The following is a 14,126-nucleotide window of genomic DNA, read 5'->3' as shown; positions in this document are numbered from 1 at the left end:
GTTGTAGAGAGAGCTGTTGAGACAAACCAATTCTCTAATCTTTCATATATGCTTTCAAAAAATAGAAAGTCTTCAACAAATTTTTTAATTTTTGAAAATCTGCACAAAACCTTAAATTGTCTGGCACACAGTTCCACAAACAAGCTCCAGCTATAGAAAATGCACAATTTTTTATTTCAGACAAACGGCAAATGCCTGTTGTCGCCATCATCACAAAGTAGAAAAATCATGTGTTTTATCTATACAGTGCTTAATCAGTGGTTCAGATAACTTACATTTAGTTGTCCAAATTTGGGTGCCTAGGACAGATGCGCATCCAAGTTAATTAGTTAATGAGGCATCAACAATCAATAATTGAGGTTAATTGACAACAATTTGGAGACATTTGTGCATCTGCCCAAGGAGCTAAGCTATAACATCCATGCCTAAGGGGTCCTTTTACTAAGGTGTGCCGAAAAGTGGCCTGCACTGGTGTACACATTTTGCTTGACTGAAAATGGATGTGTGACAAAATGAAAATTGACGTGCATCCATTTTGGGCCTGAGACCTTACCACCACCCATTGATTTAGCGGTAAGATCTCACAAATTAACCGGGCAGTAATCATCAGCGTGTGAACAATGCCGATTACCTCCTGGTTAGCACTACACGCCGGAAAATTTACGGCATGCCTACTGGACGCACATATAAAATGAAATTACTGCCTGGGCAATGCAGTAGGCAGGCGGTAGTTCCAAATTGGTGCACGTTGGGCGTCCGTAGGTGCCTATCCTGCTTATTTTTGAAGGAGATCGCTGGCCAACTTCCGACACAAATCGGGAGATGGCTGGCCATCTCCTGAACCCGGCCAAATTGGTATAATTGAAAGCTGATTTTGGCCGACTACAACTGTTTTCCTTCGCAGAGCTGGCCAAAGTTAAAGGGGCGTTTCTGCAGGGTATGGAAGGTGGGATGGGGCCGTGGTTATGAGATGGCCGGCTTCGGCCGATAATGGAAAAAAGAAGGCCGACTCTGATGAGCACTTCGCCGGCTTCACTTGGTACATTTATTTTTAGGACCAAGCCTCAAAAAAGTGCCCCAACTGAGCAGATGACTACTACTACTACTTATCATTTCTAAAGCGCTACTAGACGTACGCAGCGCTGTACACTTGAACAGTCCCTGCTCGACAGAGCTTACAATCTAATTAGGACAGACAAACAGGACAAATAAGTGATAAAGGAATATTAAAGCAAGGATGATAAAATAAGGGTTCTGAACAAGTGAATAAGGGTTAGGAGTAAAAAGCAGCATCAAAAAGGTGGGCTTTTAGCTTAGATTTGAAGACGGCCAGAGATGGAGCTTGACATATCGGCTCCGGAAGTATATTCCAGGTATATGGTGCAGCAAGATAAAAAAAACGGAGTTTGGAGTTAGCAGTGGAGGAGAAGGGTTCAGATAAGAGAGATTTACCCAGTGAACGGAGTTCCTGGGGAGTAATGTAAGGAGAGATGAGAGTGGAGAGGTACTGAGGAGCTGCAGAGTGAATGCACTTATAGGTCAATAAGAGGAGTTTGAACTGTATGCAGAAATGGATAGGAAGCCAGTGAAGTGACTTGAGGAGAGGGCTAATATGAGCATAACGACACTGGTGGAATATTAGTCGTGCAGCAGAATTTTGAACAGATTGAAGAGGAGAGAGATGGCTAAGTGGGAGATCTGTGAGAAGCAAGTTGCAATAGTCTAAGCGAGAGGTGATAAGAGTGTAGATGAGGGTTCTGATAGTATTCTGAAAGGGCAAATTTTGCTGATATTATAGAGAAAGAAATGACAGGTTTTAGCAGTCTGTTGAATATGTGCAGAGAAGGAGAGGGAGGAGTCGAAGATGACTCCAAGGTTACGCGCTGATGAAACAGGAAGGATGAGAGTGTTATCCACAGAAATAGAGAATGGGGGAGAAGGAGAGGAGATCACCTCCCCTTACTCCCCCAATGGTCACCAACCCCCTCCCACAAAAAAATAATTACAAATCATTTTTTTGCCAGCCTCTATGCCAGCCTGAAATGTCATACCCAGCTCCATGACAGCAGTATGCAGGTCCCTGGAGCAGTATTTAGTGGGTGCAGTGCACTTCAGGCAGGTAGACCCAGGCCCATCCCCCCCTACCTGTTACACTTGTGGTGGCAAATGAGAGCCCTCCACCCCCCCCCCCCAAAAAAAAAAAACTCACTGTACCCACATGTAGGTGCCCCCCTTCACCCTTATGGCTATTGTAGTGTTGTACAGTTGTGGGGAGTGGGTTTTGGGGGGGGGGGGGGGTTGGGGGGGATTTGGGGGGTTCAGCACTCAAGGTAAGGGAGCAATGCACCTGGGACCAATTTTTGAAGTCCACTGCAGTGCCCCCTAGGTTGCCCGGTTGGTGTCCTGGCATGTGAGGGGGACCAGTGCACTACAAATGCTGGCTCCTTCCACTACCATCTGCCTTGGATTTGGCCGGGTTTGAGATGGCCGGCATCGGTTTCCATTATTGGCGAAAACCGATGCCGGCCATCTCAAACCCGTCCATCTCTGACATTTGGCCGGCCCCAACCGTATTATCGAAACAAAAGATGTCCGGCCATCTTTTTCGATAATACGGTTCGGGACTGCTCTTTGTGGCGCCAGCCATATAGATGGCCGCCCATATAGATGGCTGGCGCTGTTCAATTATGCCCCTCCACGCGGCTTAGTAAAAGGGTCCCTAAATTTTATAATGTGCAAATCCAAAGGGGCATGTCTTTGGAGGAGACTGGGTGAGTCAGGGAGTGTTCCCAGAAGTTAATCGCAATGTTATAGAATATTATAAAATGTGCATCCAACTGCCAAAACTTGGGAGCCCATATTTACACCAGGTTTCAACAGTTATAAATGCTGACACCCGTTAGGCATCAGAAAGATCCTCACTAAGATAATATTTAGAAAAAGGCACCTAACTTTGGGTGTCATTTACTGAATTCCACCCTAATGCACATATTGCACGCTCTCCTTATGCATGCTCTTTCTTAATAGATGCACATGTGTGAACCATTGCACACACACCCGCATCAACATGAGGGCACACTATGTGCAAATAGCATGCATTCTTTAAGAAGAGTGCACACTATGGGTGCAATTCAGTAAATGGCAGCCAAACTTAGGTGCCGGGATGATCCACACTAAGCTAATATTCTATAAAGGGCACTCCATGCAGAATGCCTTATATAGAATACTAGCTTAATGTGCATTTCCCCTGGATTCTATATAGTTCGCCTAGTGTTCTGCGCCAAAATCCAAACATACTCTATAACAACACACATAACTTAATAGACTTAGTAATCACCTAACTAGCAATAATGAGCACTACTTGGCAATAATTAGAATTTACATGCACAAGTCCCTAAGCATATTCTGTAATACACTGCGCCTAAATTTTAATGCACGCAGGCAAAAGGGGCATGGTTATATGTTGGGAAATGGGCATTCATGGGTGTTCTGAAATGTATATACACTGTTATAGAATATGGCCCACTGCGCCTAAATCTATGTGCCGGGATTTACGCCATGTTCTTGTTGGTGTAAATGGATGCGTGTACTTTTAGGCGCTAGGATATCAACTACGCATATTTTATATACTGTGCCTAAATCTAGGTGCTGCTTATAGAATACGCTTAGGTGGAAATGTTTTCTGCGTGAATTTTTCAGGCACCATATATAGAATGCCTCTCTTTGTGCCTAACTTTGGGCGCCAGCATTTACGCCTGCCAAACCTTACTGTAAATGCTGGCACCCAATTTATGGCATTTAGGTGTGCAATTAATAGTATTCTATAACATTGCACCTAAGTTCTAACACCCCCTGACCTGGCCACACACCTTTGAAGTTGCATGCTACGAAATTTAGGCACGCATTTTATAGAATAGCACAGAGGAAAGATGCACGCGTAACTCCAAATTGCTGTCAACACCAGTTATTGATTATCGATGCCTCAGTTAATTAATTTGCACACGTATCTGAAATCAGCACCCAAATTTGAATGCCAATTTAGGCAACCTACATAGGGACAGACATGGGAAGCAACCACTTGCCCTGGGATTTGTAGTTTGAAATGTTGCCACGATTTGGGTTTCTGCCAGGTACTTGTGACTTGGCTTGGCCACTGTTTGGAAAACAGGATACTGGGCTAGATGGACTATTGGTCTGACCCAGTATGGCTACTCATGTTCTTATGTTCTTATGTAATCCAGGGGCATGTGCGTATAGTGTGCATTCTTATTGGTGAACAACATTTGTTTCAGACAAATGCCCTTCCCTACTGTATGCTTATTTATGAAATGGTAAAAATACAGAGTCAATTGATTGGTTTGCTGCTATAGTTCCTTCTTCAGTCTGCTGTTTTCACAATGCCACCCCAGAAGGATACAAGTCCACAAATAATAAAAATGAATGGGCACTCTAAACAAGTATTCTGATAAATAACCTTCTCAATCATGAATGTGTCACTTTATCATTAAAAGGAAGACAAAGTGTATGTATATGAAACTACCCTCATGACCATCCATCAGCAGGTCCTCTTCTGTCTCCTTTTGTTTTTTTACAGATTTCCCTTTCAAATTGTTGCAACTCTTTTTTTCACTTCCTTGCCAGAACTATTGTTTTTTTTTCCTTCCTTTACTTATGAATTTCCTCTAACTCCATGTCTGGATTCCCTTCCATTATACACAAAGTTAACCAGCCCAAGCACCCCAGCTTTGAGCTGCTTTATAATGGTGGAGGTGATCAGACCCAAACACACTCAGAAGACAGGTAATCTGGAATACTAGAGACTATAGAGATATATAGACACATAGAGCCAGATTGTATGAATCGTGCTCAAAAAATGGGTGCCAGAAAAGATCAACATTAAGTGTATGCCCTTTATAGAATCGCACTTAGCATCGATTTCTGTGTACAAACTTTAGCATAGAAAAATATAGGCAGATAAAGACCATATGGCCTATCCAGTCTACCCATTCATGCCATCTATCCTCCCTATCACTCCCATGGAGATCCTATGTACTTGTCCTAAGCTTTCTAGTAGTCAGATACCGGTTTCTTCTCCAGTACTTCCATCGGGAGGCCATTCAATGAAATCACCACTCTTTCCATGAAGAAGTATTTCCCCAGGTTACTTCTGAGTTTATCGCCTTTCACCTTCATCCTGTGCCCCCTCATTCCAGAGCTTCCATTAAATTGAAAAAGACTCACCTCCTGTGCATTTATGCCACTTAAGTATTTAAATGTCTCTATCATATCTCCCCTCTCCTGCCTTTCTTAAAAATTATACATATTGAGATCTTTAAGTCTGTCCCCATACACTTTATGATGAACACCACTGAACATTTTAGTAGCCACCTTCTGGACCGACTCCATCCTGTATAATATTCTAAATGAGGTTTCACCAGAATCTTGTACAGGGGCATCATCATTTCCTTTTTCCTACTGACTCTTCCTCTCCCTATGCAACCGAGCATCCTTCCAGCTTTTGATTTTGCATTTTCTACCTGTTTGGTCACCTTAAGATCATCACATATGATCTCACCCAAGTCCCGCTCTTCTTTTGTGCACAAAATTTCTTCAACTCAAACAATACCATTCCTTCAGGTTTTTGCAGCCCAAAAGCATAACCCTGCATTTTTTAGTATTAAATCTAAGCCACCAAATTCCAGTCAGTCACTTTAGGGTCCATACCAAGGGCACTCAGTTTATTTATTAGTCATCTATGCAGAACCATGTCAAAAATTTGCTAAAATCTAAATACACCACATCTAGCACTCTCCCTCAATCTAACTCTCTGGTCACCTATTCAAAGAAATTAATCAGATTTGTCTGACAAGACCTACCTCTATAGTGAAACCCTGTTGCCTTGGGTCCTGTAATCCATCGGATTCAAAAAACTTTACTATTCTCTGTTTTAAAGTGTTTCTATTAATTTACTTACCACAGAAGTCAGACTTACCGACCTGTAGTTCCCAACCTCTTCCTTACCTCCACTTTTGTGGAGAAGGACCTCATCTGCTCATCTCCAATCCTCTGGAGCTACTCCAGACTCCAGAGAAGCATTTAAAAAGTCAGCTATTGGAGCCACTAGAACTTCCCTAAGTTTCCTCAGTACCCTCGGATGTATGCCATCCGGCCCCATCACTTTAGCAAGCTCCACACGAACATAGTCCTCTGAAAATTGTACAGGGACTACCACCCCCCACGTTCATTCCTATTTGCGTTTGTCTTTTGTGGTTCTGCTCCCAGCCCTTCAGCTGTAAACACAAAACAGAAAAACAAGCAATTCTGCCTTATCTTTATCAGCTTCTACATATTCTTCCCCTTCACCTTTGAATCTCACAGTACTACTTTTGCACTTTCTGCTGAAATCAGGTATAAATATTGGTGCCTAAGTTGGGTGTGCTGAGCCAGTACTCCTTAACTATGCATGTAACTTTTGGAATGCCCCTGACATACCCATGGCCACACCCCCTTTTGAGACACACATTATGACTCACTGCCTTATAGAGTAGTATGCATCCAGATGCATGCAGCAATTCTAATGGGAGTCAATTAACTTCAATAATTGGTTGTTAACATCCAATTATTGATGGTTAGCAGCTTGTTAGCCAATTAATTTGCACACACATCTGGGGAGTGCACTCAAATTTGGGCATCTAAATCTGGATGCCATAGAATCCAAGATAAAATGGGTTTTTGATTGGAGTACTAGTGTAGAGTTCCTTTTCTTATTTGGGGACTTGTAATCTTGTGAAGTACATCTGCCAAGCATTAGGAGTGCAATTCTATGGCACCCCAATGTCACGTGATGCTTGGATACTGTAATAGAATACCAGTATAACCCAGCTTATGTGCACCTATATAGATTTCAATTACACCAGCTATACATCTGGTGTAGCTGTGGTTGCAAAAATGAAGAAGGAAAAAGGAATGCATGCAATTGACTCATATGAATGCCCAACTTTCATTTACATGCTATGCCACTTGCATGCACCCTTATAGAACAGTGACGTAGCTACAAGGTGCCATGGGGGCCTGGGCCCCCCAAATTGGATCTAGGGCCCCTGGTTTGACTGGCGGGGGTCCCCAACCCCCTCCAGCTGAAGTGTTTGTTCTGTGCTGCTGCTCTTCTCTGTCATGTCATGCATGCTTGTTGTAGTGAAACTGAGCAGAATGACTGAGAAGAACAGGGCAGGCAATGTGAGACCAGCGCAGGAGAAATACTTCAGCTAGTGGGGGATGGGGACCCCTGCCAGCCAAGGTATGATGATGCAGTGGCAGCAGTGGCGATGGTGTGTGTGGCGGGGAGGGGGGCAAAATGTGTCCTCCCCCACTTTGGGCTCTGCCTTCCCCACGTCGAAGTCTAGCTACGTAACTGTTATAGAATAGCACTTAGTTGCCCTGCTCCCTCTTACATGCATAAGTGTTCACTTATCTGCAAAAGTAAAAATATTCTGTACATTTACTTGCTCAAGTGGTACATAAATTCAGGCACCAAGTTTCAGAATTGCCCTTCAAGTGGAGAGAAGATTGATAAGAGAATTATAATAGGAAGTAAATCATTTGACTGTATCTTTATCTATATCAATATCTCATTCATATATAGAGACAGAGAGATAGGATTAGATAGATAGATCTATGTATATCTACCTCTATGTATTTCAATATGTATATCAAGATATTGTATTAAAATTCAAATTACGACACACTAAGCATTCCGATTCCATCACTATGATTTTGCCTTAACTGTCATATGGTGCAAGATAAATCTAAGTTTTAAGAGCATTTTCATTTGGCAATAATAATTGTTTCCTTCCCCTTTCAGCTTTGTAATCATTCATGACTGGAAGCATAAATTTAGCTACTTTTGCTAGGTCATATACCCCCAAGGTGCATTAAATGTTTCTAAATTATTACATCTTTTTGGCAGCCTGTTTTGATGAAAAGGAACTATATAAATCCAAACTATGATTAGTTTTTGTGTCTTTCTTCTACAAACACAATCTTCAACCTCTATGAGTTCTCATACTTCTTCCAAATGCATTTATAATAATGTAGTATGTTGCTTTACATCATTTTATTAGATAACTTGCTCCATTATGCTTACTGCTAAAGATGGATATTGATGCTAGAAGCGGGTAACTGTTTTTTTTCAGTTGGCACTATAGTCCTATAAAGGACTGATTGATTGGTTTGTTTATGTATTCCTGTTTAATAGAGATTAAAATGTACTTGTGTTGTTTCTGGCAAAGCTGTACAGTATATAGGCCTGTGTATACAAAGTGGTTGCACTGGGCTTTGCACCTGATGAAATCTTATCTTCTCTTTGCTGCCTGTGAAGAGTGAGGTGAATAGAGAACAGTACCTACATTGTCTCAGGGTAGACCATCAGGGTGGCTCTAATCCCAAAGTCTCTCAGAACATGTATTTGTCTCCCAGTCCTCTCCCCTCTTTTGCCAGCATGCATGCACCAGTGATGTAGCTACGTGGGGCCATGGGGGCCTGGGCCCTCGTAGATTTGGCCCTGAACCCCCCTGCCAATGACCCTCTCGACCCCCCTTCCGCCGCCAACCCTCCCCCGTTGTCGGCTACCTTTGCTGGCAGGGGGACCCCAACCCCCACCAGCCAAGGTCCTCTTCTTCCGGCGCAAGGCTTCGTTCTGTTTCTGTGAGTCTGACGGACATGTCAGACTCACAGAAACAGTACGAAGCCTTGAGCCGGAAGAAGAGGACCTCAGCTGGCGGGGGTTGGGGTTCCCCGCCTGCTAAGGTAGCCGACAGTAATGGCGGTGGCGGGGGAGGGTTGGCGGCGGGAGGGGGGTTCGAGAGGGTCATTGGCAGGGGGGTCCAGGGCCAAATCTACGAGGGGGGGGTCAAAGTTGGTGGTGGTTTTGGCGGCGGCAGCGGGGCGGGGGTCAAAAATGGCGGGGGGGGGAAGATGAAAATCCATATGTAGATGAAGTAAAAAGAGGGAGATTAAAGAATGGATGGATAGTAAGAGTGAATTAAATCTGGACAGAGAGAGAAAGAGAGGCAGAAAACTAAATTGAAGAAAGCAGAGAAAAATGTATACGTAACCCTGGCAAGAGAGTTAAGAGAAGGCGAAGGAAAGCAGAATCAAGAGACTGGGACCAACACAATTAGAAAAAGTAAATGGCCAGACAACAAAGGTACAGATTATAATTTTATTTTTAATTTTGGGACTAGTAATGTGGTAGCTGTGTTAATAAAGGTTAATAAATGCAAATAAAACACAAAATAGAAAATAAGGAGATACCTTTATATTGGACTGATTTTAATACATTTTTGATTAGCCTTCAGAGACCAACACTTACTTCTTCAGGTCAGGAGAGGATACCATAACAGTAGTATACTGTCCTGACCTTACCTGAGGCAGAAGATTTTGGCCTCTAAAAGCTTAATTGAAAAGAGCATTAGGCTAATACAATTAAAAAGGTGTCGTCTTGTTTTCCATTTTCAAATGCCTGAACTGAGCATATGTGGGAGGGCCTGCATCGGTGGCTGAAGCATGCTGCCAACTGCTGCACTGCTCAAACAGCATGGTAGGAGGCTCATACAGTGGACCTCTTCAACTAATGGGGCTTGGGAGCTCTGCCAGCGATTCAACCAGTGCCACAATTTTGGAGTGGGCTTAAGCTCAAAGTGGGGGGCCAAGGCCCCTTCATGATTATGTCCCTGGGGGGAACAGATGCTGGATAGGGGGTGTAATAGACTGAACTGAAACACTCCCTCTTACACATCCCTGCTATCACTGGTATAAATAAAATATTTTCTGGAATGGCGATTGGATTGACGTATGCCAGCGGGCGGAACCATGAGGTAGAGTGGGCAAAGCCAAAGCAGAATGGGGTGGAGCTGGGGGCGTGTATTAAAATCTCCCTCTCAAAAATTGGGACCGTTTGGCAGCTCTGTAGATATGTGTGCTCCAGTCATCTTTACTGAGGATTGGAACAAAACAAGTGTCTCTCTGAGGTAGTATATATTTCCTGAGGCTGCACAGTATTACAAAAAAAAACAAAACTGTGTCTGTAAACCCTTTCAATAATTATCTATTTGCTGGGGTTTGGGATTTTCTGCATGCTGGACACCTAGTCCTTTCTTGACTAAAATTTCACAATCCCTTCGCTTTGGAAACCTCTTCAAACAGCCTCTCTCTATCTTTCTCTTGGAATATCCCTACACAGGACCTTTTCCTGTAATCAAGCTCCTGGTTGGTGCTTCTTTATCTCTTTCCCTCCTTTTCTTGACAATTTGTGGCTTAGGTACACCAGGAAGAAGGGTGGCAAAAACCTCTAGCTTCTATACACACACACTTCACACAAGGTCAACTAACAAGCTTCAAGGGAGAATTCACACAGACCATAACGGCCAAAAGCCTGAGCCTTCCAAACATGCACTGATTCTTACAGCAAGCCCACCACTACCACCTCACATACTCTAGAGGCCTCTAGCTTAAACAAGGATAGGAGGTACCACTGCTGCCATTCCAGCAGGCAGTGCTATTCTACTCTACAACTGTATGGTCCTGACATCAGGAGCATGCTGAATAATGATACCAAAAGTGCTCTTCTGTTAAACTTCACAGACTATGGGCCCTGCTTACTAAGCAGCATTATAGGTATGTTAATGTTTTTAATGCACATTAACCATGTAAACGTGTTAACCATGTACGTGCCTACAATACCCCTATAGGCACCTACATAGTTAGCGCATGCGCTAAGTTTAGGCGCGCTAAAAACACTAATGTACCTTAGTAAACAGGGCCCTACATTATTAATAGAAAGATAATGCCAATTTTGAGTTGGTATTGGTTTTTTCTCTGTGGGATGATTGGACTGCTACATAGCGTGGAGTTCTGCTTCTTCACCCAGTGCACATGAATAGTCTGTTCTATTGATACATTCCTTCTACACATTTTGCTCAAACTATTCCTCCTGCTAATCTTCATGCAGCAATCCTCTATGCCAGCTCTGTGCTCAATCTTTGCTTTCTACTACAATTCTCATCAGATATAATTGCTCAAATTCCATTGGCCCTACAATTGGAAGATAAAACAACAAGGCAGATAAAACAACATCAGCAGCTCCCAGGGTACAGGAGGATTCTTGCGCCGCGCTACTGCATTTAAGTTAAGTGCTGAACCTATTTTTGTTGTTTTTTAGCTCGCATGGTTGTATGGTGAGGACCCTTGACAAAGTGGAAGCGAAACGGGTCCATCGGGACCTCACTCCTACAGAGTATCTACGGAGCAACGGAGCACTAACAAAAAAAGATAAGTGGTTCTTGATGATTTTACCACGTTTTGTTCAATGAGAGGTTTTTCAACCCATGATTACTTTTTCACTGTGAGCCTAAAATATTTTTCGGTTAAAGCTAACCAAGCGGTGCCACAGTAGTATGAGGTTTTTCCTCTCATTGTAGGCATAAATGCAGACACGCAATGGTTGTGAGAGTGCATTAGTGATTCCCCGATTGTATTGCTCTAGAACGAAAAAGGTGTGAATTCGATCTACGTTATAACAGACCTTGTAAAAAAAAACAGTTTTTATTAATAGATTAAAAGCTCCCAGAAATTTAACATAAAATGCCCGACATGGCCATGTTTTTCCAGTATAAAATGGCTGTGTCAGGGGCAGTGGGTCACCAGCTGATATAAAATCCCAAAAATAGTCTAGCTGGTGTAACTGTTAAAACATAGAAAGCTAGATTGTCGTGATGGTAGTGCCCCTGACGCAGCCAGGGTGGTGGCAGTGCAGTGGTGGTGCAGTGGGTAGTGGCCAGGGGACCCCAATCACCTTTACAGCCTGGGGGCCCTGACCATTGTCAGTCCGCCCCTGGCAGTTATGTGTATAAATGCTAGCTTTCTATAACCTGCATACCTAAGTGCCTGACATGCTCCCGATCCACCCATGCCCCTCCCAGGTCCACACCTCCCTTGGAATTGCACAGTTACATGTGTAACTGCCAGTTAGTGTCAATTAACACCAATTATAGTGTGTGCAAATATGTGTGCTAGTTTGAAATTTTGGCATGCAACTTTAGAGAATTAGGGGGTAAGCGACTTATGTGCACCAGTTATAGTACTTAGCATTTACACCTGCAACTTTCAATTATTGGCACCAATGATGCACATGAGTGCTAGACCTTTGTAACCTATGTGTGCTATTGGCATCTAAATATAGGTAACCAACCCCTCAATGGATATTTTTACCATATGTATGTGCAGTAGACAACTTCTATAACCGTTATATGGTATTATAGTGCAAATCTTTCTCTCTTCTCTGTATTCGTTAAATCTCAATATAAAAAGATGAAAAAAAATGAAAAATAGGAGGAAAAGACCTCATTTAGACCTTAAACCACATTCCTGGAACAATGTGTTTCGTCTGTGTGTGTGTGGCTGGTCAAACAAGTCATCACTGGTCTAAAAACCTCCTTCTCACCGTTGTTGAACAAAACAAAAAAAAATGAACGTTTTATTTAACAATAATTCTATCATTCAACAACTAGATATGGTGAAATATTACTTAGCTTTTGGATCGCTTGAAATGATCATCAGCTGCTCTCTTGTATCTGAACACTGTAACTCCTGGGTAGAGGTCCCTACAGGGACCCATTTCGCTATTGCTTCGTCCAGAGACCTCCCCTCTTACAATGATGATCTCTTGGTGGACATGTGCTGGACCTGTGCGGAGGGGGTGTGTGATGAGAGGGATGCAGGACTTGCAGGGGAGGAGGATGGTTCAGCTGTAGGTGTGCCCCACTTCTTTTTCTTCCTTACCCCTATGGTAAGAGCAACTCGTTTGGGAGGGGTCAATGCTCCCCACGCTACGCCCATGAGATTTGCATGCACTTAAAATTCTTGGGTGCCCAAATGAACTCATTGCATACCTCTAGACTTAACCCGGATTCAGACCTACATTAAATGAAACCACATGAGTTGTAAAGCTCCCTCCAAATTTTGAGTGAAAGTTTTAAAAATAGACAATTTAAATCTTACATTCTCCAAAAAAAAAAAAACACTAGACAATGTCAAGACTTGAAAGCTGTGTCTAGTTAAAGTGCTCAAGACATTCAAAGATTGATTTTATTAAATGGAAGTAATCCTATTAATGCTCATTTTGCTCTCAAAAGGTGAAAGTAAAGGAATTACAATTAAACAATTTTGAAGCATTTTACCATTATCATTCTCATTTTTTTTTAGCAAATCCTTACATAATTTAAGAATGCAGTAATGCTAAGCCAAAGTCCACAATGGGACATTAGCAATGCTAACATGTCTCAGCTAGGATTGAAAATGTACATGGATATCTTCATCTAATACCATTTACTGAAAATCTTTACTCAGTCTATCAGGTACACTCTAAGCCCCATTTACTGTAACACAGAATGAGGAGTTGGGAATTGAAATGCCGGGCTCGGGATATGCTCAATTCCCCCAGTATTTTACAAAATGCTCCCCAAGCTACACCCAGAAAACTAGCATGGTCCTGCAGAGCTCTTCATGAACAAGTACCAACAACAATCCATACTGTAATCGCTGGCACTTACAATAACCAATACAAACATTCCTCCACCCAATTCCCTCCCTTGCAACAACACAAGATATCCCACCCTACAGAATCTCCTGACAGTACTCCATATTCCCCCGTCAATCTCACATTGGAGTCCTTTTACTAAGGTTCGCTGAAAATGGATTGTGGTAGTGTAGGCGTGGGTTTTAGATGCGTGCCGATCCATTTTTCAGCGCACCTGTAAAAAAGGCCTTTTTAAAATGGACTTGCAGCAAAATAAAAATTGCCACGCATCTATTTTGGGTCTGCAACCTTACCGCCAGCCATTGACCTAGCGATAAAGTCTCACGCGGTAACCAGGCGGTATGACCTACGTGCGTCAAATGCCACTTGGCGCGTGCCCGATACGCGTGTCCAAAAATAAAAATTATTTTTCTGCCACGCATATTGGATGAGCACAAAAAATGAAATTACTGCAAGATCCACATGGTAACCGGGCAGTAACTCCATTTTGGTGCACATTGGGCGTGTGTAGACGCTTATGTGGCTTAGTAAA

Source organism: Microcaecilia unicolor, chromosome 10, assembly GCF_901765095.1.
Source record: "Microcaecilia unicolor chromosome 10, aMicUni1.1, whole genome shotgun sequence".
Taxonomy (NCBI): Eukaryota; Metazoa; Chordata; class Amphibia; order Gymnophiona; family Siphonopidae; genus Microcaecilia; species Microcaecilia unicolor.
This window is presented reverse-complemented; position numbering follows the sequence as displayed.